The sequence below is a fragment of the Macaca fascicularis genome, chromosome 11 (assembly GCF_037993035.2).
Source record: "Macaca fascicularis isolate 582-1 chromosome 11, T2T-MFA8v1.1".
Classification (NCBI taxonomy): Eukaryota; Metazoa; Chordata; class Mammalia; order Primates; family Cercopithecidae; genus Macaca; species Macaca fascicularis.
Window position 1 is genome coordinate 58,433,951 of NC_088385.1, and position 23,934 is coordinate 58,457,884.

The 23,934-nt window shown below is 40.8% G+C and overlaps 1 protein-coding gene across 15 annotated transcripts in view; it reads left to right on the forward strand.

The window, feature by feature from the left end:
- Window positions 1-692: 692 nt before the first annotated feature.
- SCN8A (sodium voltage-gated channel alpha subunit 8) overlaps window positions 693-23,934 on the forward strand; it is a 211,021-nt gene continuing 187,779 nt past the window's right edge. For 13 of the 15 annotated variants that reach the window (XR_012420258.1, XM_065524217.2, XM_065524215.2 and 10 more), the window contains exon 1: window positions 1,557-1,683. The gene's annotated coding sequence lies outside the window, so the exon portion shown is untranslated. Of the gene's footprint in view, window positions 979-1,204; window positions 1,305-1,556; window positions 1,684-23,934 lie in introns of those variants that run through there. The other 2 variants (XM_065524218.2, XM_065524216.2) reach the window with 2 other exon arrangements.

Here is a 23,934-nt window from a genome sequence, read left to right on the forward strand (position 1 = left end):
TAATAGGCAAACACTGGAAATAACCTAAATGTCATCAACAGGTGATTGAATAAACACACTGTGGTGTATCCCCATAAAGAATACTACTAAGCAGTAAAAAGGAACTCTTGATAGGCAACGACTGAATAATCTCAAAACGATTATGCCGAGTGGAAGAAGCCATACAAAAAAGAGAGTTTGTACTGTATGATTCCATTTATTTAAAATTCCGGAAAATGCAAACCAATGTACAGTAATAGAAAGAAGATCAGTGGTTGCCTGGAGAGGGTGTGTGGGGGCGAGCGATGCAGGGAGTGATTACAAAGAAGCACACGGAGAAATTTTTGGAGGTGATGGGTGTGTTCATTACCTTGGTGGTGATGGTTTCATGAATGTACACATATGTCAAAATTGTACAATCTAAACACATGCAAATATACTCCAGTAAAGCTAATTTTAAATGTATTGTAGAGGGCACATTATGTGATAAGCATACCGTGTGCCAGGCTGTGTTAGCAATGTGTGAAGTGCATTCTCCCCGTTAATACAAACAAGAAGTTTATCAGGTTGCTACTGTGATTGTTTCCTTTTACAGACGAGAACATTGAGGTCTGGAGAGGTTGTTACACCCTCTTTCCCTCTTGTGATTGGTGGTAGGAAAATATTAAGTAGAGGAGAAGCACAGTAAAGTGCCAAGAGCTCTGGCACTCCTTACCTAGATTCTGGAGTGAGGGTGGAGTGAGTGGTTGAAACGCTCATGCCTACTTTATAGATGGACAGACTGAGGATCGGAAAGACTGAGGTGGCCTGGGGGCTGTCAGGGAGGCAGCGCCTCCCCGCTCCTAGCAATAGGTCCCTGTGGGCTGAAACACGAGCCTCCACCTGCCGCTGATTGACTTGATTTTTTCAGTGGGCCCAAGATCCTGTAAATTGAGTTCCCTGTGCTTTTGGATGTCAGAAACTTCACTGAGAGCGGCACTGCTGCGGGGCAGGAGAAAGGTAAGACTTGGCACTGACGTGGGCCACGGAGCACGCGAGTCACCACGACAGCTTTCGGGTCTTGAAGCCCGGCGCTGGCCGGGAGCCAGCCGGCGTCTCGCGGCGGGTCCCGGCCCTCAGCCCGCGGCCCCTCCCGGCGGCTCCGCGGGGGTGTCGCGGAGGCGGACCCGGGGACGCTCGCTGGCGCTCCCGGGCGGCGCCCCCTGCCGGCGCCCTGCTCCCTCTTGCCCCTGATCAGCTCCCGGCGGCGCGGGGACGCGGGCCTGAGAGCCAGCGGGCGGGCGGCGCGCTGCGGGCGAGCGGGCGAGCGGGCGCGCCCTGCAGGGGTAGGTGGGCCGCGGGGGCGCGGGCGGGCGGGCGCGAAGCACGGGGGCGGGGGCGGGGGCGGGGGCGGGGGCGGGGGCGGGGGCGGTGGCGCGTGCGGGCGGGGGCCGGCCCGGGCAGGGGGAGCGCGCGGAGGGGTCGGCGCGGGGGCGGGGCGGGCGGGGGGCCCGGCGAGCGGGGCGCGCGCGCGGTGGCGCGCGGCGGGAGCGAGTCATCAATTATGCAAGGAGTCGGGCGGCGCGGGGGGCGGGCGCGGGGAGCGCTCCAAGATGGCGCCCACCGCAGTCCCGCCCGCCGCAGCCTCGGCACCTTTGCAGTCCGGCCGCGCCTCCCGGGCCCCGCGTTAGGGCCGCCGCTGCCTCCCTCGCCGCCGCCGCTGCCGTAAGTCGCCCCAGAGCCCCCGCCCTGGCGCTGCTTCCTGTCCTCCGGGTTTCCCTTCTCACCTCGGGACCCTTGAGCGGGGCTCGCCCATCTCCAGTCAGGGGCTTTGCCGCAGAGTGCGCGGCGGGGCTTGACGGGCCGTGGAGCTGGGGTTCTGCTCTCCTTGTTTTGGACGGGTGTTTGGAAGTCTTGCTTCCTTCTACCGTGTGTACCGGGGGTCTCTTAGGACAACTGAGGACCACCAGTCCCCACCCCGGACACCCTGCTCTCTCCGTCTCGGCTACAGTGAGGGACACGGCCTGTCCTTGGTGCCCCTTCCGCGGTGCAGCCCCCCACCCCTCCCCCAGTGCCGGGGCAGAGTTGGGGCCCCTAGCAGGCTTGCACTGGGAAGGGCAGCGCTGTCGGGATCTTCCTACAGCTGCCCCTCAGCTCTACCCCTCCCCCATGTCTTACTGCATCCTTCTCCCTCACCCGGCTTCACATTGCTAAAAACTGCAGAAGCCAAGGGCTCCTGGGTTCTTCCGGCAGCCAGCGCTCCCGACTCCCTCTGTCCTTTACTCGGATGCATTCGTCCCCCTCCCAACAGGGTGCTCTGGGATTGTGATGGGGGCTCCCGGGACCTTCCTCGGCAGGCTAGGATCCCTGCATTTGGAAGCACATCACTTTGAGAATATCGCCTTCCCCCATCCCACCCCCACCCCCACCCCTATGCCACCCGATGCAGAGCTTGTTCCTCTCCTCTCCCTCCCCCACCTTACCATCAGCAGCAGCACCCTTGGCTTCTTGTTAGCGTTGGGGTACAGGACTGTTTGCCCAGCTCCGTGGGCTTGGACCCTCCTTTCTAGTTCTCACTTGGTACCTTAGGGCACCGCAAAGCCTCTGCAATTTCTCCTGAGAGCTCAGCTCCATCCCTTCCGTTGCCAGCAGCAACCACCAGTGGAGACTTGGCTAACTTTCCCGGGGTTAGCCAGGACTGTCAGACCCTTTCAGGGGCCCCAGCTTCGAATTGGGATGGAATGGGAACCATTTTTCAGCCCGATAAATAGGATTCTTCAAACCATGCATTGCATCCAACTACTCCACCCTATGCCCTCTTCCTCACTTACACTGCAGTTTTTGAAGCATGGGGGAATACATTTTATGTGCGGAGATTCCAAGATTCTGCATCAGCGTTCATAATAAATGGATGTCATCTGTTTGGGGGGAGGGTAGAAGAAACTTTGGATTGCATCTGGCTAAATTCAGGGGGAGGGAGAAATAATTAGCATGGAGCAAGCTCTGCCACACAAGGAAAACTGCTTTTCATGCACAGTGGGCTCCGGAGAATCAGGGATGGAAGCAGGAAGTGTGGGTGGGGGCTTTGGGGGTAAAGGGGGAGAGTGCTTTTTATAACTGTTTTCTCAAGTTTGAACCTGGAGAGCCTTTAGAGAGAGGTAGCAGTGTGTTAGGGCTGGGGGATGTTTTAGCTTTCCAATGGAGATATCGGGTGTGGTAGGTTTTTCACTATCTCAAAATCCCTCTGCACTTCTCTTTTCTCCACGTGCATTAGAAGATATGGCGGGGGGGATATTGTGCTTTTTTCTCAAAAAAAAAATTTTTTTTATTTGTAATGCAAATGGCTGGATAACATTACCACACGGTATCATCCTGGTAGGAATCTTGGGGGAATCAGACTTAAAATGCTGAAAGCTTTGTAGCACATTACATGTAACCTGGTTCTTGAAATACTGCAGCATTTTTCTTTGGAACTCATGACCCATAAGGCCTTCATTTCTCCCTGAAAGAGGATTTGGTTGCTGGTTGGTGGGGTGGTGGTTGTGGGTAGTGATCCTTTGGTGTTCAGCACGCATTCCCTGTCCTAGAAATTGAGGTTCTCCCTGGAGAGGGCTGCAAGCATGTTCCGTGTTCTCCGAACATCTGATTCAGGGTATATGTAAATGTGTTGTGTTTCTGAGTAGAGCTTGTGGTGGGTATTGCAAAGCAGTTCATAATGGTGCAGGTCAGTTACTGGTTTCTTGGCTTCAGTTTGAGCAGCTTTGGTTTTCATTTGGGGTTTTGTAAACTTTTATCAAAATCCTTTGAGGATTTTGTTTTCAATTAATAAAGGATAATCAAGTGGAATACAGCATCCTTAAAAACAACCATCTGGTTGCTGTTGTTTTCCTTGTAGGACCCTTAACAAATTTTTCTCCTGGTCCAGCTTTGGGTTGCCTCTGTTTAGGCTTGTACTCGGGTTTCTTGCTGTGGTGCTGAAAGGACAGTTCCCCGACCAGTCCTGCGGCGAAGTGCACACACGCTGGACATGATTGGGTTTTTCTTTGCTTTTTATTATCAGCAGACTTTCCCATGGATGTGTATGTACATGCGCAGCTGGGTTTGTACTTGAGGTTGAAGGCCTAGTTATCATATTTTATTACTCCCACATAGCTCTTCATTTTGGCTGTCCCTCATGGAGACAATGTTTTACAGGCTGCAACAGATCCATATGTAAGCCATAGTGACATTTTGCTGACTGCATTATTTCAGCACACTTCAGTCATTTCAAATAGCAAGCAACTGTTAATATTCTTGGTCTCCACAAGAAGTAATCCGATAGCTGACTAAATTAAATTGGATCAGAAGAGCATCTTCTGTGGGTTGATTTGAATAGTGAACTGGGCAAGGCACTTGACACAGCAGAGGTATTACTAAAGTAGATTTGTCCAAAAAACTATTTTAAAATCATAAAATAGGAAGGAGGCCATACAATTCACTTGGTACCACCTCCCATCCAATACAGGAATCTCCTTTATGGGAGATCTTTGCTTTGAATACATCCATTGGTAGGGAACTTACTGCCACATAACGTAGCTCATTCCATTTGGATTCCACTGTGATCAAAGTATTTTAATCTCATTGAAAAGGTAATATACATAAAGTTGAAAGACACATAAATTGGGGCTATATCAGGGCAAATGCCATTCTTGTGCTTGTTTCCAGGAAAAGATTGAGAATTATTGTTCTGTAGAGAATGTACAAGAAACGTGCACTTAGTTGAAAAGAATGCAAAAATAGAGACATGTCCACCTAAAGCAAGAAAAACATTCTGTGAATGGAAAGAAAAATAATTATCTTTAATGTGCTGGTATTATGTAACAAATTGTTCTAGAAGGCACATGCTTGAATTAATGAATATTCAATTCCTATGGATTATATTTAAGGACAATAAAGCTATACTATAAAGTGTTAAAAATCCAAAGTTTAAGGCCGGGCGCGGTGGCTCAAGCCTGTAATCCCAGCGCTTTGGGAGGCCGAGACGGGCGGATCACGAGGTCAGGAGATCAAGACCGTCCTGGCTAACACAGTGAAACCCCGTCTCTACTAAAAAAAAAAATACAAAAAACTAGCCGGGCGAGGTGGCGGGCACCTGTAGTCCCAGCTACTTGGGAGGCTGAGGCAGGAGAATGGCGTAAACCCGGGAGGCGGAGCTTGCAGTGAGCTGAGATCCGGCCACTGCACTCCAGCCTGGGCGACAGAGCGAGACTCCGTCTCAACAACAACAACAACAACAACAAAAATCCAAAGTTTATCCAGAGTGAGATCAGTTACCATAATTATAAAAATACATACTTATTGCAGAAAAATTTTAATATATGTAAAAACAGAGGGAAAAAGTCGTCCCTAGTTTTACCATCCTTACCATCTTTGCTTCTACCATAAGCAAAACAATTATCTGTGTTTTATTATGTTTTTCCAGTCTTTTTTATTTCCCATAGAGAGGGAAAGAAGCACTTGTAAAGTTATCCAGAATGACAGTATTTTAAAACTGAGCCCTTTAAGCTCTTAATTTTATAGTTCACTAGCTAGTCATTTAGGGACTTAAACAGATTGTTGTATTTCAATTTACCTTTTTCTTAATCCTTTAGAAATGTTCCAAAAAAACTTTAATGTGAAAGAATTCACTCATAGAATTGGACTTCTATAAAGTCTCTTTTTTTGTATTTAGCACATTAACTGAGGAAAAAATAAACCTTTTCTTAGTCAATGAATCAACAAATAGTCTCACTCCGCACCTACTATGTATAAGGCACTGTGCTGAACACTAGTACAATGCCTCTCTAAGCTGGTGAGCACCAGCTTGAAAAGTAATACTGTGCTCAAAAACTGTGGCTATTAAAGTGTCGAAGGAAACAGAACTTTTACTCTATAAGTTTATTAATTGCTGAAATGTGTGGCAGTCTGTTAGGGCCAGCCCAGTGATTTAACCTAAAAAAGAATAGTTTGTGCAAGAATGGGAAGTAAATGCAGGCAAAGAAAAGACAAAGAAGGTTTCTGGAAAAATTATCCCTTTGTGAAGTTAATAGAGACACAGCCAGGACATGTATTTAAGTACTATGTTAGAGATTAAGGTGAAATGAAAATGCAAGAAGGTTGCTATAGTTACACCATTGAGAAGAAAATGTCAGAAGCAGTATGGGCTTTGGAATCAGACAGAACTGGATTCAAATCCTGACTCTGCTACGTATTAGCTTTGTTACCTTGGGCAAGTTATTTAATCTATTGGAGCTTCAGTGTTCCTATCTATAAAAGTGGGAATAATAATACCTACGTTGCAGGGTATTTGTGGGGATTAAATGAAATCTCTGTTTCCTTATGGTTTCTGACACGTAGTGCTTAATATATATTAGCCCCTTTTCCTCTAGGGATTTGGCTGCTTAATGTGTATTTATATATGTATTTGACATGGTATATATGTACTGTATTGAATTTCAGTAGTCTGAAAAGCAGACGGTTGCTTTATCTTCAGTCTGGCATAGAGGATGGAACCCGTAGGTACCCTAACTTGGATGGACATTGCTAAGAAAAGTTTTACTGCACAATTGCTCTGCTGGCTTCCACCAACACAGTGCAAATGTGGTTACCAAAGTAACTTTTGCGTTGTCCATTCCCAAACTACAGTAGAATAGGACTCTCTACCCAAAAGGAATGCTTTGGCACTCTCCAGCTGGCAGGCAGCTGGGCTGTTTTTAGCTGTAGCCTGGGATCTGAAGGTGAAAGGGACTCAAAGGCTGAGGCCTGCCTTATGCTGACTTGAGCTGGATTTTTACATTGTGGTCAGTGATTATACGTGTTTGGAGTTGGTTTTGTCTTCAGCACCATTTTACGTTTCCCCACTGTATAGTCTTTGAACTGCTTTATTTGTATGGGTCTCATAGGTGACCTGCCACCTTTGGTAAATGTTACTCTGTGTTTGTCTATTTATAAAAACTTTCAAAACCCTTCTATCAGTCGATTGAGAAGGAGGTAAGGCAAATATCCTACCCACTTTATAGCTGAAGAAACTGAGTATCGAAGAGCTTAAGGAAGGAAGTTGTCCAGGCTAAGGACTATCTACCTGGTGTAGTGGAGACTGGTACCTAGGTTGGTCGACTCATGTTTAATGACTTTTTTCTACTAAATGGTGTTATATTCTGATGTTCATATAACCAAGTAATGTGAACAATTTTAGTTTTATTTTAAGAAATTTTCATTAACCTAGGTAGCTAAACATATCTCAGTGAGTGGGCATAATGAAAGATTCTGGGATAGACAGAGGGAGGGCAAAAGTGCCTTTGAAGGAAAGCATTTTGGAAGCAGGAAGGATGAGGGGAAATTAACAGAAGATGTATCAGTAAGTAGAATATGGATGAAAACAGGAGGCGCTGAAGTAACACTCTTCTGTTCCTTCTGCAGCTATCCTAGCTACTTTTAAAAAGGTCATATCTTGGTGTCTGCTTATCTTTCTCTGTGTCTCTTTCATGTAAACACATATAGTTGGCTATTCATGAAAGCTCTCCCATTGCCAACCTAGGTTGTAACCAGGACTGTAGGGAATTATGACCACTGTTACCTGGACTTCTTTGCTTATGCAAGGCTGAAACTGGTGTGAGACTCAGAGAACAGAATATGCTGGGGATTGGTGATGGGTGCGGGCAGCAAGTTGGGGCCAAAGAAGTTCTGGGAGGACTTTAGGCTAGAAGTACTACAAAGGTAAAAGAGGATAACAGTTAAGATTTTCCTTGGGTATATGGAGATGTATCATACTGAGGAGAATAGAATGAAATAACAGCCAGAAGCCTGAGAGTCTGAGAGGTACTTTTAGTTTGGTACTGAAGCTCTCTTGATCCTGGAAGGAGTTGATTGGGGTGGGTTGACTAAAATAGGCAATGGAGAGATTTGGATCACTTTATATTCTCTATTGATGGTAGGCATCCTGTGTTCACTGGGCGTGTCCCAGGATCTGGAAGTGGAAAGCAATGAACTCCCTCAAAAGGCACATTCACAGGCTCCTTTCATATTCAGCTGATTAGTGCAGTTTTTGTGTTATAGTTTTTTTTGGGTTCCTGGGGAGTAGGAATGTTAGAGAAATGTGGATGCTTACTTATCCAGGGATGGATCATCAAGCCGGTGAATTACACAGTTATTTATTTTTCTCCTTTTTCCTCCATTATGAGCACTTAACTCATCATTAGCATTTCTACCAGCGTGAACTTTGGAAGGGAGAAAAAGCCAAAATTAAAATGTTACTTTTACTTTTTAGATAATGATTGATAAAGGAAGAGATGGCAACTACTTCGTCAATGAAAAAGCACCTCATATTTGATCTATTCTTCTCTGTTTATTTTAATAGTATAGACAGTTGAAGGCCGAGCCTCTAAAAGTTTAATGCCCACTGCAAGCTGGTGTAAATAGCATTTTTCTTTCATTTTACTGAGCAACAACCCTGTAAACAAGTAGGGTTTAATTTATTATATATTTAGCTCCTTGTTTCAGGATTAATTCCTCAATTAAGGATAAGGCAACAAGCTTTTGTGTTACATTCACTACTGTCTTTTTATCTTAGCAGGAAGCTGAATGCTTTTAAATAACAAAAATTGATGCATTATTAAATTGCAGAAAAAAAAATAAATCAAGCAGGTTGCAAATGAGACTGGTAGGGCATTCTCAGAGGTCAGAATACCCAGAAATCACATTTGCTACAGACTTCTCAATTGGATTTCCTATGATTTGGTGAATACTATAAAGAGGCATAATGCCTTGTTTGTAGGAAAGATGTCTTGAAGATAATTAGTCATTTTTTAAGATGAGTATTGTAATAGGGAGGGAAGAAAGTGTTTGGAGTGTGACGAATCATCATAGGGAGAAAGCAAAAGAAGGTGAATGACAGAGTGAAAATGGGCAAGGGGATTTGGGTGTGAACGTGGGGAACTGCTCATATTTTAAGAGTAGGTATTCACTCCCCTCTGACAATTCTTTTGGGTACACCTCCATGTTACTGAACCATATTCTCATGTGCTGGACAGGGCACAGAACCTTAGGAAGGTGGTTTTTGTTGTTGTTTAGTTTCATTTTATCCTTAGCTCTGCTAGAACTTTGCTGCAAATTGCTTTCTTTATCTGATCTCTGCATTGAGAAAACTGGATAATATTTTCTTGCTTTATGGAAAAAAATGTAGTAATATTCTTAAACGTTTCTTTCATTTCCTCTTGATTTTTAGTCACATAATATAAAAACATTTTCTCAGAAGGCTCTGTTGACAGTTTCTCTTCCATTCTATGTCTTGAAATATTTGTTTGAATATTTAACAGAGGCACAGAATTCAAAAATCAAAAAGTTCGAAGTTAAGTCTTCTTTTACTGTCTCCTAGTCATGCAGTATGCACTCCATAATAGCAGTTACTGTTACTAATTTCTCTTGTAATGCTTCCTGCATGCATACATACACATATACGTATTATCTCCCCCTGCTCCTCACACAGTTATTTCCATTGTCTTTTAAGGAAGACTTAAAATAATTTGGGGATTTGGACTCTCATTTTAGATCATCTTAGATCAATTAATTACCCCTTTTCCTTAAGAAATACATGATCCCTCTGTTTTATTTTTCTTACTAAAATTTATATTCTAATTTCTTGGCTTATTTAATGTACAAAGTTTGTTTGGGCTGAAGCAGCCTTTCCTACTAACCTACATTGCTTTTAGAGTTTTCCTTATAGAATTATCTGTTAAAAATAAAAGTGCAGGGGGAGACATAGCCTTGAGAACTATTGGTTCATTGCTGTCTGTGAGTGAACTCTAAATCACCTGTCTTGACCACATCAGTCAACAAATATTTAGCAAGTAGCAACTATGGGATATGTAAAAGATAGATAGACATTATGTTCTAGGAACTTATTTATTTTGTGAAATAAGTCATAAACAAAATATTAAATAAGAAAAGATTTTCACAATGGTTGATGATTAAAAAGTTGAAAAGGATTTATTGCTAAATAAATGGTATAGTTAATAAATTGATTTTTTTTAGGAAAGAGAGAGCATTTCAAGCTGGTATGATTAGAGACAGGTTGATGGAAGAAGCATGATTTGAGCTGGGCTTTACAGAATGGCTGGGTAGAACAGTGTGAGCCAAAGTGAGAAGGCAAGAATGTACAAAGTGTTTTGGGGGAGCAGTGAGAATCTCCTTGTGGCAGATAAGCCTGCAAAGATAGGATAGAGTTAACCAAATATTAACGACTTTTTGAAGTTTCATTCATGACATGGAGAATGTAGAATTTTGAGAGTATAGAGTGACAGATGATCGAAGCTATGCTGTTGTGTTTTAGGAATACTGGGCAGCAGTCTAATTGGATGGAGTAGAGCAAGGAATAGACATCTACTTAGTTGGCTCTTTGATTTGTCCCAGCTGTGTAGTGATGAAGGATTGGAGTAGTGTAGTGGTGATAAGGATGGGAAGGAAGGAAAGTAAATATAACTTTGTATATGTGTGTTACATGGATGTGTATGTTTAACATTTTTTCTAATGTAAGAAATAGTTTATAGGAAGACTCAGCAGAACTGTGTGTAACTGTGTGTGTTTAACATTTTTCTAATGTAAGAAATAGTTTATAGGAAGACTCACTCAGTAGAACTCAGTGAATGACTTTACATGGAAGAAAGGGAGAGGGAATAAAGATTATTTTATTTTATTTTGAAGATTAGAGATAGAGAATCTCCTATTTTGAAAATCTGGGGAAGTATGTTCTGTAATACATGGTAGTCTGATCCATAGCATTTTGGTTAACAAGCTCTCTTTATTTCTAATTTTCTAATTGTTTCTCTGCAGAGGGTTTTCTTAAGCTTTTAATGTTATTTCTTGTAGGAAAACCTGAATCTTCTGAACTTTATTATCTAAGCTCTCACTGATAAAGATGATTGAATCTTTGTTTGTGGGTCTCTACCCTTGTTTTGGAGTTTTACAGTCTGTCCATTCATAGACACTTAACTTGTCATTTTCCTTGGCATTCTCAACTAACCTTCAGTTTGGAGGATAAAGGAACAAGAATTCTGTACCTTTTTATAGACTTGGTAAATGACTCTTCTGTCCTTACCAAAACTCAGTATATTTCATTTTTTGATCATTTGTTTATATTCCATGTACTTCATGACAGCCATAGTATTTGAAATTGCAGGCTGAGTTAAAGTTAGTAACTGAAAGAATTCTAGTAGGTGAAAGCAGAGGGAAAGAAAAGGCCTTATGAGCCAGTGATGTTGCATTCTGTTTCAGGTACTGAATCTTAGGCTATCGATGAAAAATGTCAGACTTGACTTACATGATCTTGGTATAGCTGGGGTACAAGACGGTGACCAGAGGGCCCTAACGTACAACTTCAGTATACAGTGGTAACTTAGAGCAAAGGTGGAGCTCAGGGAGCTTGGGTTCTGCTACTGCCCTTTTTCCTCAGAAATGATCTTCGAATAAGAAAAAATAAAGGGTTATTGGATTGTCAGAACATGGACATCAAAATAACAGAATACACCAAGAAAAAAAAAATCAGAAATTTAATGCAATTTAAAAATCTCATTTAATTTGTTAAAATTATTTTCTTCTTACCACAAAAGTTACTGAGTTCTTGCAAAGTCCATCACATTTACCACAGTTTGCACTCAGACATTTGGCAGAAGTCCCCATGGTTTGCTGGGGAACCAGTGGAGCAGGCACAGTTCATGTACAAGATGTTAATAAATTTAGCACTCTATTTAGGGGTGTAAAGCACCCTTACAGTAATTCTATTAGGAGATTCTCTGTGCAATCCCATTATAAGTGCATACCTTTCTCCTAGTTTGAATGCTCAAAGTAACAGTAATTAAGAACTGTTATACAATAGCCTCTTGGAAAGGCATTCTTAAGGTAGCCTGGGATGAGGAAAGTCCATAAAGACCACTTAACTGAATGACAGCAATCTGTTTTATTAATCTGGATGTTCTCATGCAAGTAATATTTTAGTAGACCTATAGATTTTTATTATTTCTTAACCATCTTTTTGTTTGTGTGATTTCTTCTTCCTTGTCTCTAGAAATGCAGGAGAGGGTTGTGTAAAACCCAAGAAAGGTTTTACTAAGTGCATAGACTGAATGATTAAGTAGTGTAGTAGGGAAACAAAGTACAGTGATCATATGAATGTTTCACTTACCTAAGGAGGCCTTTTTTTTTTTTTCTGACTCATGCAGGAAATGTCACCCATAAGTGCCCAGGGGTAAGACTTATTTTGGGATCTTAAGGTAGACTTCTGGCGTTAGAAATTGCTCAAAAGCTTTGTAGGTCAAAGAAAATAAATTCATCTTTGTGTTATGAGTGGATATCAAAGATTTGCTATTAATTAGATATGAGTGTTTTCCATTTTAATTTTAATTAGATTAAAATTAAAGTCTGACCCTTGGGGGCTGATGTGCTTCGTTCCTAGCTAGTTGCCTTGTCTTTCACCTCGCACTTCTCCACAGGCTGCCTGCTGGTTCCAGTGCTGAGGCTCGGCAATCAAATGGGGATGTGACTTATCTGCCCCACTTGGGCTCTACCCTGGAGCCCTATCTTTGCCAAGGGTGGTGCTCAGAGAAAGGTGGTTTTTTTTTTTTTTTTTTTTTTTTAAAGAGCAATGTGTTTAATACTCAATGCAGTCTGTTGCAAAATCTCAAGGAAAAAAACTCATTCCCAGAGATGAAGGAGTGTGTATGTTTCTTTTCTAGTCAGGATGCTAGAACCATTAGCTCCTTATAGGCACTGCTTCTGTTTATATGGATGTTGAGTTGTCAGGCCTTTCCAGTTTTTTTTTTTTTTTTCCCTTCCATGGTTTAATCCTAGAACCTAGAAAGAATTTTTTTTTTGTGGGAATTGAATGCTGACTTTGGGAGTGTTAGGAAAAATCCAGTGTGGATCTGTAGAGTTCAGAGCATTGGTGCTCAACAAAGGAATGATAAATGTTTGAGATTATGGATATGCTAATTACCCTGATCTGATCACTGTATATTATATGAATTGAAACATCACTATGTACCCCATAAATATGTACAGTTATTATGTGTCAATTAAAAATAAAGTGAAGGTAAAAATTTGAGAAAGTTGGTAACACAAAAGGCCAAACATTGTGTGATTCTATATATGTGAGGTACCTAGAATAGTCAAATTCACAGACAGAAAGTAGAATAGTGGCTATCAAGGGTTGTGAGAGGCGGGTAATGGAGAGCTACTGGTTAAGGACTACAGAGTTGCAGCTTGAGAAAATGAGATTGTTCTGGAGATTTATAGTGATGATGCTTGTACCACAATGCAGGTACTTAATGTTACATACTGTATACTTAAAAAATGGTTAAGATGGTAAATTTTATGTATATTTTACCACAATCAATCAATCAATATAAAACAAAAAATAGATTATGGATGCTAGTCCAGATTTTGGACAAGAGGGTATGTGGTGTTTTTATGGCCAAAATATAGGGACCAGAAACCCCGCATTCTCTAGTTTGGCTTTGGGCCAATACACAGTGCCCCTGGGACAAGCAGGTACTGTTTCCTAGTTGGAAATACTACATTTCCATAGTATTCCTGTTAGAATACTACAGCCAAATAAAGCACTACTTCCTTCACAAGAATAAGCTCAATAAAACTAATCTTTGAAAAGATTTTGAAGTTCTAGCTCATGAATGGCAAAAATTATTTTCCTTTTTTTCTTTCTTCTTTATCTACCCGAGATAGTATTTCATTTTTCCCTTTTAACATTTTAAACAGGTTTTGTTTTATTTTTTATTATTTAAAAAATTTTACAAACAGTAAAATTGAAACAAATCTTGGTGTACAGTTCTGCATTTTTACACATGTATAGATTCATGTAACCATGCCACAATCAGGATACAGAACAGTTCCATTACCCCAAAACACTCCCTCCTGCTGTCCCTTTGCAGTCAAACTTTCCCTAATCCCCAGCCCCTGGAAACCTGATTGGTTCTCCATTCCTGTGGTGTTACCTTTTCCAGAATGTCATAAAAGTAGAATCATACTACACTATATAACCCTTTGAGACTGACATCTTTTGCTAAGCATAATGCCTTGGAGATTTAACCATGTTGTTATATTTTTCAATTGTTCTTTTTTATTGCGGAGTAGTAGTGCATATAACTGTTCCATTGCATATAACATTGTATATAACAGTTTGTCAACCTGTTCATCTGTTGGAGAACATTTGGAATATGTCCAGTTTCTGGTGATTATGAATAGTGCTGCTGCAAACATTCATGTACAGGTTTTTGTGTGACCCTGCCTTTATATTTCTCAAAGCTGATCCCGAAGAGTAGGATTGCTGGGTAATATAGTAAGTGTATGTTTACCTTTATAAGAAACTACCAAAATGTTTTTCAGAGTGGTTATACCATTTCGCATTCCTAACAGCAGTGTATGAGAGTGCAGCAGCGTATGCGAGTTCAGGTGCTCCATATCCTCATTAGCACTTGGAATTGTCAGGTTTAATTTTTTTTTTTTTAATCTCAGCCATTCTAATAGGTGTGTAGTGGTATCTCATTGTGGTTTCAGCTTGCATTTCTGTAATGGCTAATGATGTCTAACATCTTTTCACGTGCTCTCTGTGTACCTTCGTGAGGTGAAGTCTTTGGCCCATTTAAAAAAATTGGATTGTTTGTATTCTTACTATGAGTTTTGAGATTTTTGTTTTAAAAAATTTGTTTTTGAGATCTAAATCTTTTATCAGATAACTTACATGGGCATATTTTCTCCTACTGTTTAGCTTAGCTTTTCTTAATAGTGTTTTTTGTAGAGCTAAAGTTTTAAATTTTGATTTAGTCCGATTTGTCACTTTTTTTCATTTATGGATCGTGCTTTTGATGTCATATATAAGAACTCTTTGTCAAATTCAAGATATTCCTGGTTTTCTGTTACAATTTTGTGTAGTTTTGCATTTTACCTTTAGATCTGTAATCCATTCAAGTTAATCTGTGTATTAGGTATGAGATTTAGACCTAGATTTATTTTTATTTTTTTTGCTAATAGATGTGCAGTTAACTGAGCACCATTGTTGTTGAAAAGACTATCTTTCTCCTGAATTGATTTTGCACTTTTGTCAAAAGTCAATTGCCTATATTTATGTGGGTTTATTTCTGGGCTCTCTGTTCTGTTCCATCAATCTGTGTGTGTGTCTGCCCCTTCCTCAATACCACACGGCCTCTTTTTTTTCCCAGGTTTTTTTGTTTGTTTGTTTGTTTTATGATTTTTTTTTTCTTTTTGAGACGGAGTTTCACTCTTGTTGCCTAGGCTGGAGTGCAATGGCACGATCTCAGCTCACCACAACCTACGCCTCCTGGGTTCAAGCAATTCTCCTGCCTCAGCCTCACAAGTAGCTGGGATTACAGGCATGTGCCACCACGCCTGGCTAATTTTGTATTTTTGCTTTTTAGTAGAGGTGGAGTTTCTCCATGTTGGTCAGGCTGGTCTCGAACTCCTGACCTCAGGTGATCCGCCCGCCTTGGCCTCCCAGAGTGCTGGGATTATAGGCGTGAGCCACCGCACCAGGCTCCAGATTTTTTGTTGTTGTTGTTGTTAGCTTTTATTTTAGATTTGGGGGTACATGTGTAGGTCTGTCATATAGATAAATTACGTATCACCGGGGTTTAGCATACAGATTATTTTGTCACCCAGGTTATAAGCATAGTACCTGATGGGTGTTTTCTTGATCCTCACCCTCCTCCTAACGTCCACCCTCAAGTAGGCCCAGGTGTCTGTTGTTCCTCTCTTGGTAAATATGAGTTTTTCATGTTCCTCAATTAGCTATTCTATTGTCATAGCTTTCTTTTTTTTCCTGTAAGTTATTGGGGTACAGGTGGTATTTGGTTACATGAGTAAGTTCTTTAGTGGTGATATGTGAGATTTTGGTGTACCCATCACCTGAGCAGTACACACTCAACCATATTTGTAGTCTTTTATCCTTCACCTTCGTCCCCAAAGTCCATTGTATCATTCTTATGCCTTTGTATCCTCATAGCTTAGCTCCCACATGTCAGTGAGAACACACGATGTTTGGTTTTCCGTTCCTGAGTTACTTTACTTACAGTAATAGTCTCCAGTCTCTTCTAGGTCACTGCAAATGCTGTTAATCCATTCCTTTTTATGGCTGAGTAGTATTCCATCATATATATATATATATACACACACACACACACACATATATATACGCACACACATATATATACACACACACACATATATATATGTGTCAATCACAGTTTCTTTATCCATTTGTTGATTGATGGGCATTTGGGTTGGTTCCACAATTTTGCAATTGTGAATTGTGATGCTATAAACATGCATGTGCAAGTATCTTTTTTGTATAATGACTTCTTTTCCTCTGAATAGATACCCAGTAGTGGGATTGCTGGATCGAATGGTAGTTCTGCTTTTAGTTCTTTAAAGAATCTCCACCCTGTTTTCCATAGTGGCTATACTAGTTTACATTCCCACCAGCAGTGCAGAAGTGTTCTCTGATCACTGCATCCACGCAAACGTCTACTGTTTTTTGATTTTTTGATTATGGCCATTCTTTCAGGAGTAAGATGGTATCGCATTGTAGTTTTGGTTTGCATTTCCCTGATCATTAGTGATGTGTTGAGCATTTTTTCATATATTTGTTGGTCATTTGTTTATCTTCTTTTGAGAATTGTCTATTCATGTCCTTAGCTCACTTTTTGATGAGATTGTTTGTTTTTTTCTTACTGATTTGTTTGAGTTCATTGTAGATTCTGGTTATTAGTCATTTGTCAGATATAGAGATTGTCAAGATTTTCTCCTCTTGTGGGTTGTCTGTTTACTCTGCTGACTTCCTTGTGCTGTGCAAAAGCTCTTTAGTTTAATTAAGTCCTAACTATTTATCTTTGTTTTTATTGCATTTGCTTTTGGGTTCTTGGCCATGAAATCCTTGCCTAAGCCAATGTCTAGAAGGGTTTTTCATTGTTATCTTCTAGAATTTTTATAGTTTCAGGTTTGGTTTTTTTTTTTTGAGACAGAGTCTTGCTCTGTCGCCCAGGCTGGGGTGCAGTGGCCAGATCTCAGCTCACTGCAAGCTCCGCCTCCCGGGTTTAGACCATTCTCCTGCCTCAGCCTCCCGAGTAGCTGGGACTACAGGCGCCCGCCACCTCGCCCGGCTAGTTTTTTGTATTTTTTAGTAGAGACGGGGTTTCACCGTGTTAGCCAGGATGGTCTCGATCTCCTGACCTCATGATCCGCCCGTCTCGGCCTCCCAAAGTGCTGGGATTACAGGCTTGAGCCACCGCGCCCGGCCTAGTTTCAGGTTTTAGATTTATTCCTTAATCCATCTTGAGTTGATTTTTGTATAAGGTGAGAGATGAGGATCCAGTTTCATTCTCCTACATGTGGCTAGCCAATTATCCCAGCACCATTTGTTGAAAAGGATGTACAATCCCTACTTTATGTTTTTGTTTCCTTTGTCTAAGATCAGTTGGCTATAAGTATTTGGGTTTACTTCTGGGTTCTCTACTCTGTTCCATTGGTCTGTGTGTCTGTTTTTATACCAGTACCACACTGTTTTGGTGACTATGGCCTTATAGTATAGTTTGAAATCAGGTAGTATGATGCCTCCAGATTTGTTCTTTTTGCTTAGTCTTGCTTTGGCTATATGGGTTCTTTTTTGGTTCCATATGAATTTTAGAATTGTTTTTTCTAATTCTGAGAAGAATGATGGTGGTATTTTGATGGGGATTGCATTGCATTTGTAGATTGCTTTTGGCCGTGTGGTCATTTTCACAATATTGATTTTACCCATCCATGAGCATGGGATGTGTTTCCATTTATTTGTGTTGTCTATGATTTCTTTCAGCAGTTTTGTAGTTTTCTTTGTAGAGGTCTTTCGACTCCTTGGTTAGGTATATTCCTAAGTTATTTTATTTTATTTTATTTTATTTTCGGCTATTGTAAAAGGGGTTGAGTTTTTATTTTATTTATTTTATTTATTTATTTATTATGTTTTTTGAGACAGAGTCTCGCTCTGTCAGCCAGGCTGGAGTGCAGTGCCACAATCTTGGCTCACTATAACCTCTGCCTCCTGGGCTCAAGCAGTTCTCCTGCCTCAGCCTCCCGAGTAGCTGGGATTACGGGGGTATGCCACCATGCCTGGCTAATTTTTGTATTTTCAGTAGAGACGGGGTTTCACCATGTTGGCCCGGCTGGTCTTGAACTCCTGACCTTAGGTAATCCACCCGCCTTGGCCTCCCAAAGTGCTGGAATTACAGGCGTGAGCCACGGTGCCCGGCCAGGGTTGAGTTCTTGATTTGATTCTCTGCTTGGTTGCTGTTGATGTATAGAAGAGTTACTGATACATTAGTCTTGTATCAGGAAACTTTGCTGAATTCTTTTATCAGTTCTAGGAGCTTTCTGGAGGAGTCTTTAGGATTTTCGAGGTAAATGATCATATCGTCAGCAAATAGTGACAGTTTCACTTCCTCTTTACTAATTTGGATGCCCTTTATTTCTTTCTCTTGTCTGATTGCTGTGGCCAGGACTTCCAGTACTGTGTTGAAGACGAGTGGTGAGAGTGGGCATCCTTGTCTTGTTCCAGTTCTCAGAGGGAGTGCTTTCAACTTTTCCCCATTCAGTATTGTGTTGGCTGTGGGTTTGTCACAGATGTCTTTTATTACATTGAGGTATGTCCCTTGTATGCCAGTTTTGCTGAGAGGGATCATAAAGTGATGCTGAATTTTGTCGAATGCTTTTTCTGCATCTATTGAGATGATCATGTGATTTTTGTTTTTAATTCTGTTTATGTCCCTGTATCCCTGATATGAAACCGACTTGATCATGGTGGATTATCTTTTTGGTATGTTGTTGGATTCGGTTAGCTAATATTTTGTGAAGGATTTTAGCATCTGTGTTCATCAAGGATATCAGTCTATAGTTTTCTTTTTTGGTTATGTCCTTTTCTGGTTTTGGTATTAGGGTGATGGTGGCTTCATAGAATGAATTAGGGAGGGTTCCTTCTTTCTCTGTCTTGTGGAATAGTGTCAAAAGGATTGTATCAATTTTTCTTTCAGTGTCTGGTAGAATTCTGCTGTGAATCTTTCTGGTCCTGGACTTTTTTTATTGGTAATTGTTAAATTACTGTTTCAATCTCGCTGCTTGTTATTCGTCTGTTCAGGGTATCCTAATTCTTCCTGATTTAAGCTAGGAGGTTGTATTTTTCCAGCAATTGATCCATCTCTTTTAGGTTTTCTGGTTTATGTGCATAAAAGTATTCATAGTAGCCTTGAGTGATCTTTTATATTTCAGCGATGTCAGTTGTAATATCTCCTGTTTGGCTTCTTATTGAGGTTATTTGAATTTTCTCTCGTCTCTTCTTGATTAATCTTGCTAAAGGTCTATCAATTTTATTTATCCTTTCAAAGAATTAGCTTTTTGTTTCATTTTTGTATTTTTTTGGTTTCAATTTCATTTAGTTCTGCTCTGATCTTGGTTATTTCCTTTTATCTGCTGTATTTGGGTTTTATTTGTTCTTGTTTCTCTAGTTCCTTGAGGTGTGACCTTAGATGTCCGTTTATGCTCTTTCAGTCTTTTGATATAGGCGTTTAGGGTTATGAACTTTCCTCTTAGCACCGCCTTTGCTGTATCTCAGAGGTTTTGATAGTTTGTGTCATTATTGTCGTTCAGTTTGAATAATTTTTAAATTTCCATCTCGATTTTGTTTTTGACTTAATACTGATTCAGAAGCAGGTTATTTAACTTCCATGTATTTGCATGATTTTGAAGGTTTCTTTTGGAGTTGATTTCTAGTTTTATTGCACTGTGGTCTGAGAGAGTGCTTGATATAATTTCAGTTTTCTTAAATTTATTGAGGCTCATTTTATGGTCCATCATATGGTCTCTTGGAGAAAGTTCTATGCACTGTTGAATAGAATGTGTATTCTGTGGTCATTGGATGAAATGTTCTGTATGTATCTGTTAAGTCCATTTGTTCCAAGATATCGTTTAAATCCGTTGTTAAATGGATTTATAGTTAAATCCATTGTTTCTTTGTTGACGTTCTGTCTTGATGACCTGTCTAGTGCTGTTAGTGGAGTATTGAAGTCTGCCACTATTATTGTGTTGCTATCTCATTTATTAGGTCTATTAGTAATTGTTCTATAAATTTGGGAGTTCCAGTGTTAGGTGAATATATGTTAAGGATTGTGATAGTTTCCTGTTGGACAAGGCCTTTTACCATTATATAATGTCCCTCTTTGTTTCTTTTAACTGCTGTTGCTTTAAAGTTTGTTTTGTCTAATATAAGAATAACTACCCCTAGGCTGGGGGCGGTGGCTCATACCTGTAATCCCAGCATTTTGGGAGGCAGAGGCAGGCAGATCACCTGAGGTCAGGAGTTCGAGACCAGCCTGGCCAACATGGCGAAACCCCGCCTCTACTAAAAATATAAAAATTAGCCAGGCGTGGTGGCGGGCGCCTGTAATCCCAGCTACTTGGGAGGCTGAGGCAGGAGAATCTCTTGAACCCGGGAGGTGGAGGTTGCAGTGAGCCGAGATCGCGCCACTGCGCTCCAACCTGGGTGACAGAGCAAAACTCTGTCTCAGAAAAAAAAAAAAAGGAATAGCTATCCCTGCTCACTTTTGATGTCCGGTCATGTGAAATGCCTTTTTCCACCCCTTTACCTTAAGTTTATGTGAGTCTTTATGTGTTAGGTGAGTTTCCTGAAGTCAGCAGATGGTCGGTGAGTTCTGCAGTTTTGTATCCATTAAGGGGAGCATTTAGGCCATTTATATTCAATGTTAGTATTGATATGTGAGGTACCGTTGCATTCATCGTGCTGTTTGTTGCCTGTGTAGTTTTTTTTCTTGTTTTTTTGTTTTTGCTTTTTAACTTGTATTTTTGTTTTATAGGTCCTGTGTGATTTATGCTTTAAAGTAGTTCTCTTTTAATGTGTTTCCAGGATTTGCTTCAAGATTTAGAGCTCCGTGTAGCAGTTCTTGTACTAGTGGCTTGGTAGTGGCGAATTCTCTCAGCATTTGTTTGTCTGAAAAAGACTGTATCTTTCCTTCATATATAATGTCTAGTTTCACTAGATACAAAATTCTTTGTTGCTGATAGTTGTTTTGTTTGAGGAGGCCTGAAGATAGGGTCCCAATCCCTTCTAGCTAGTAGGGTTTCTGATGAGAAATCTGCTGTTAGAATCTGATAGGTTTTCCTTTATAGGTTACGTGATGCTTCTGTCTCACAGCTGTTAAGATTCTTTCCTTTGTCTTCCACACTGTCTTGATTACTGTAGCTTCACAGCAAGACTTAAAATTGGGTAGTGTGACTTTTCCATCTTTGTTCTTTTTTCAAAGTTATTTTGGCCATTTTAGTCCTTTTGCCTTTGCATGTAAATTTCACAATCAGCTTTTATACCTGCAAAAACTGCTGGCATTTTGATTGGAACTGCATTAAATCTATAAATCAGTTTGAGAATTTATGTCTTAACTGTATCAAATATTCCAGTTAATCAACATAATACATCTCTTCATTTACTTGGGTAACATTTTATTTCTGTCATCAGCATTTTATAGTTTTCAGCCTATAGATTCTGCACGTTTTGTTAGGTTTATACCTAACTTTTTTTTCTTTTTTTTTTTTTTTTTTAGACAGAGTCTCTCTCTGTCGCCCAGGCTGGAGTGCAGTGGCGCAATCTCGGCTCACTGCAAGCTCCGCCTCCTGGGTTCATGCCATTCTCCTGCCTCAGTCTCCCAAGCAGCTGGGACTACAGGCGCCCGCCATCACGCCCGGCTAATTTTTTTGTATTTTTAGTAGAAACAGGATTTCACCGTGTTAGCCAGGATGGTCTCGATCTCCTGACCTCGTGATCCGCTCGCCTCGGCCTCCCAAAGTGCTGGGATTACAGGCGTAAGCGGTACCCGGCCATACCTAAGTATTTCTTAAACTAATATTTGTTTGTTTGTCTGTTTGTTTGTTTTCAGACGGAGTTTTGCTCTTGTTGCCCAGTCTGGAGTGCAATGGTGTGATCTTGGCTCACTGCAATCTCTGCCTCCTGGGTTCAGGTGATTCTCCTGCCTCAGCCTCCCAAGTAGCTGGGATTACATGCACCACCATGCCTGGCTGAAATTTGTATTTTTAGTAGAGACGGGGTTTCACCATGTTGGTCAGGCTGATCTCGAACTCCCTGACCTCAGGTGATCCACCCATCCCGGCTTCCCAAAGTGTTGGGATTACAGACATGAGCCACACCGCACCTGGCCTAATGTAAATATTTCTATTTTAGGTTTCAGTTTCTAATTTATTTCTTGTATATAGAGATATGATTTTTTTAATGTGTGAATTTGTATCTTATAACCTTGTTAAAGTCACTTGTTCTAGAAGCTTTATTATAGGTTCTTGGAATTTGCTATATAGATAATCATAGTCCATGAAAAGTGATAGTTTTATTTCTTCCTGTCTAACCTGTATGGCTTTTCTTTCTTTCTTTTTTTCCCCATTTTTACAGACTTCCAGTAAGATATCAAATGTCGGTAGTGAGACTGGACATCCATGCCTTCTTCCTGATTTTAGGGAAAAAGCATTCAGGTTTTCACTATTAAGTATGATATTACCTCTTAGTTTTTTTGTTTTGTTTTGTTGTTTTGTTTTCGAGACAGGGTGTTACTCTGACGCCCGAGTTGGAGTGTAGTGGCACAAACACAGCTCACTGCAACCTCTACCTCCCAGGCTTGAGCGATCCTCCCACCTTAGCCTCCCGAGTAGCTGGGATCACAGGCACATGCCACCACACTTGGCTAATTATTTTAATTTTTTTGTAGAGACAGGGTTTTGCCATGTTGCCCAGGCTAGTCTTGAATTCCTGAGCTCAAGTGATCCATTCACCCTGGTCTACCAAAGTACTGAATTATAGGCATGAGCCACCATGCCCTAGCTGCTAGTTTTTGTAGATTCATTTTACCAGATCGGGTAAGTTCCCTTCTATTCCTAGTTTACTGAGAATTTTATCAGGAATGAATGTTGAATTTTGTCAAATGCTTTTCCTATATGACTTGATATGATCATATGATTTTTTTCTTCTTTAGTCTGTTAATATAATGAATTATATTAGTTTTCAGATATTGAACCTGCCTTGCATTTCTGGGGTAAATGCCACTTGGTGGTTATGTATTATCCTATATTGTTAGCTTTGATTTGCTACTCTTTTTTTTTTTTGAGATGGAGTTTCACTCTTGTTGCCCAGGCTGTAGTGCAATGGTATGATCTCAGCTCCCTGCAACCTCCGTCTCCTGGGTTCAAGTGATTCTCCTGCCTCAGCCTCCCAAATAGCTGGGATTACAGTCACCCACCACCACGCCCTGCTAATTTTTTGTATTTTTAGTAGAGACGGGGTTTCACCATGTTGGCCAGGCTGGTCTTGAACTCCTGACATCCCATGATCCAACCGCCTCAGCCTCCCAAAGTGCTGGAATTACAGGTGTAAGCCACCATGCCCAGCCAATTTGCTAATCTTTTGTTGAGAAGTTTTGCATCATCTGTGTTCACTAGGATATTGGTCTGTAGTTTTGTTTTTTTCTTGTCCTGTCTTTGTTTAGTTTTTGCGTCAGGATAATACTGACCTTATAACATAAGTTGGGATATGTTCCCTTTAACATTAAAACATATTTTCGGAAAAAGATTGTGTAGAATTCTCCAGGGAAACCATCTGAGCCTAGGGTTTTCTTTTGTGTGAAGGTTTTAAACTATAGGTTAGATTTTTCTAATAGATATAGAACAATTCAGGTTGTCTTTCTTTTGGGGTGAGTTTTGGTACTTTGTGGCTTTCAAGGAATTGGTCCATTTAATTTTTGTTGTCAAATTTATGTGTATAGATTTGTCTGTAGTATTCCCTTATTCTTTTAACATCTATGAAGTTTATGGTGATATACTTTCTTTTGTTCTTGATTTTGA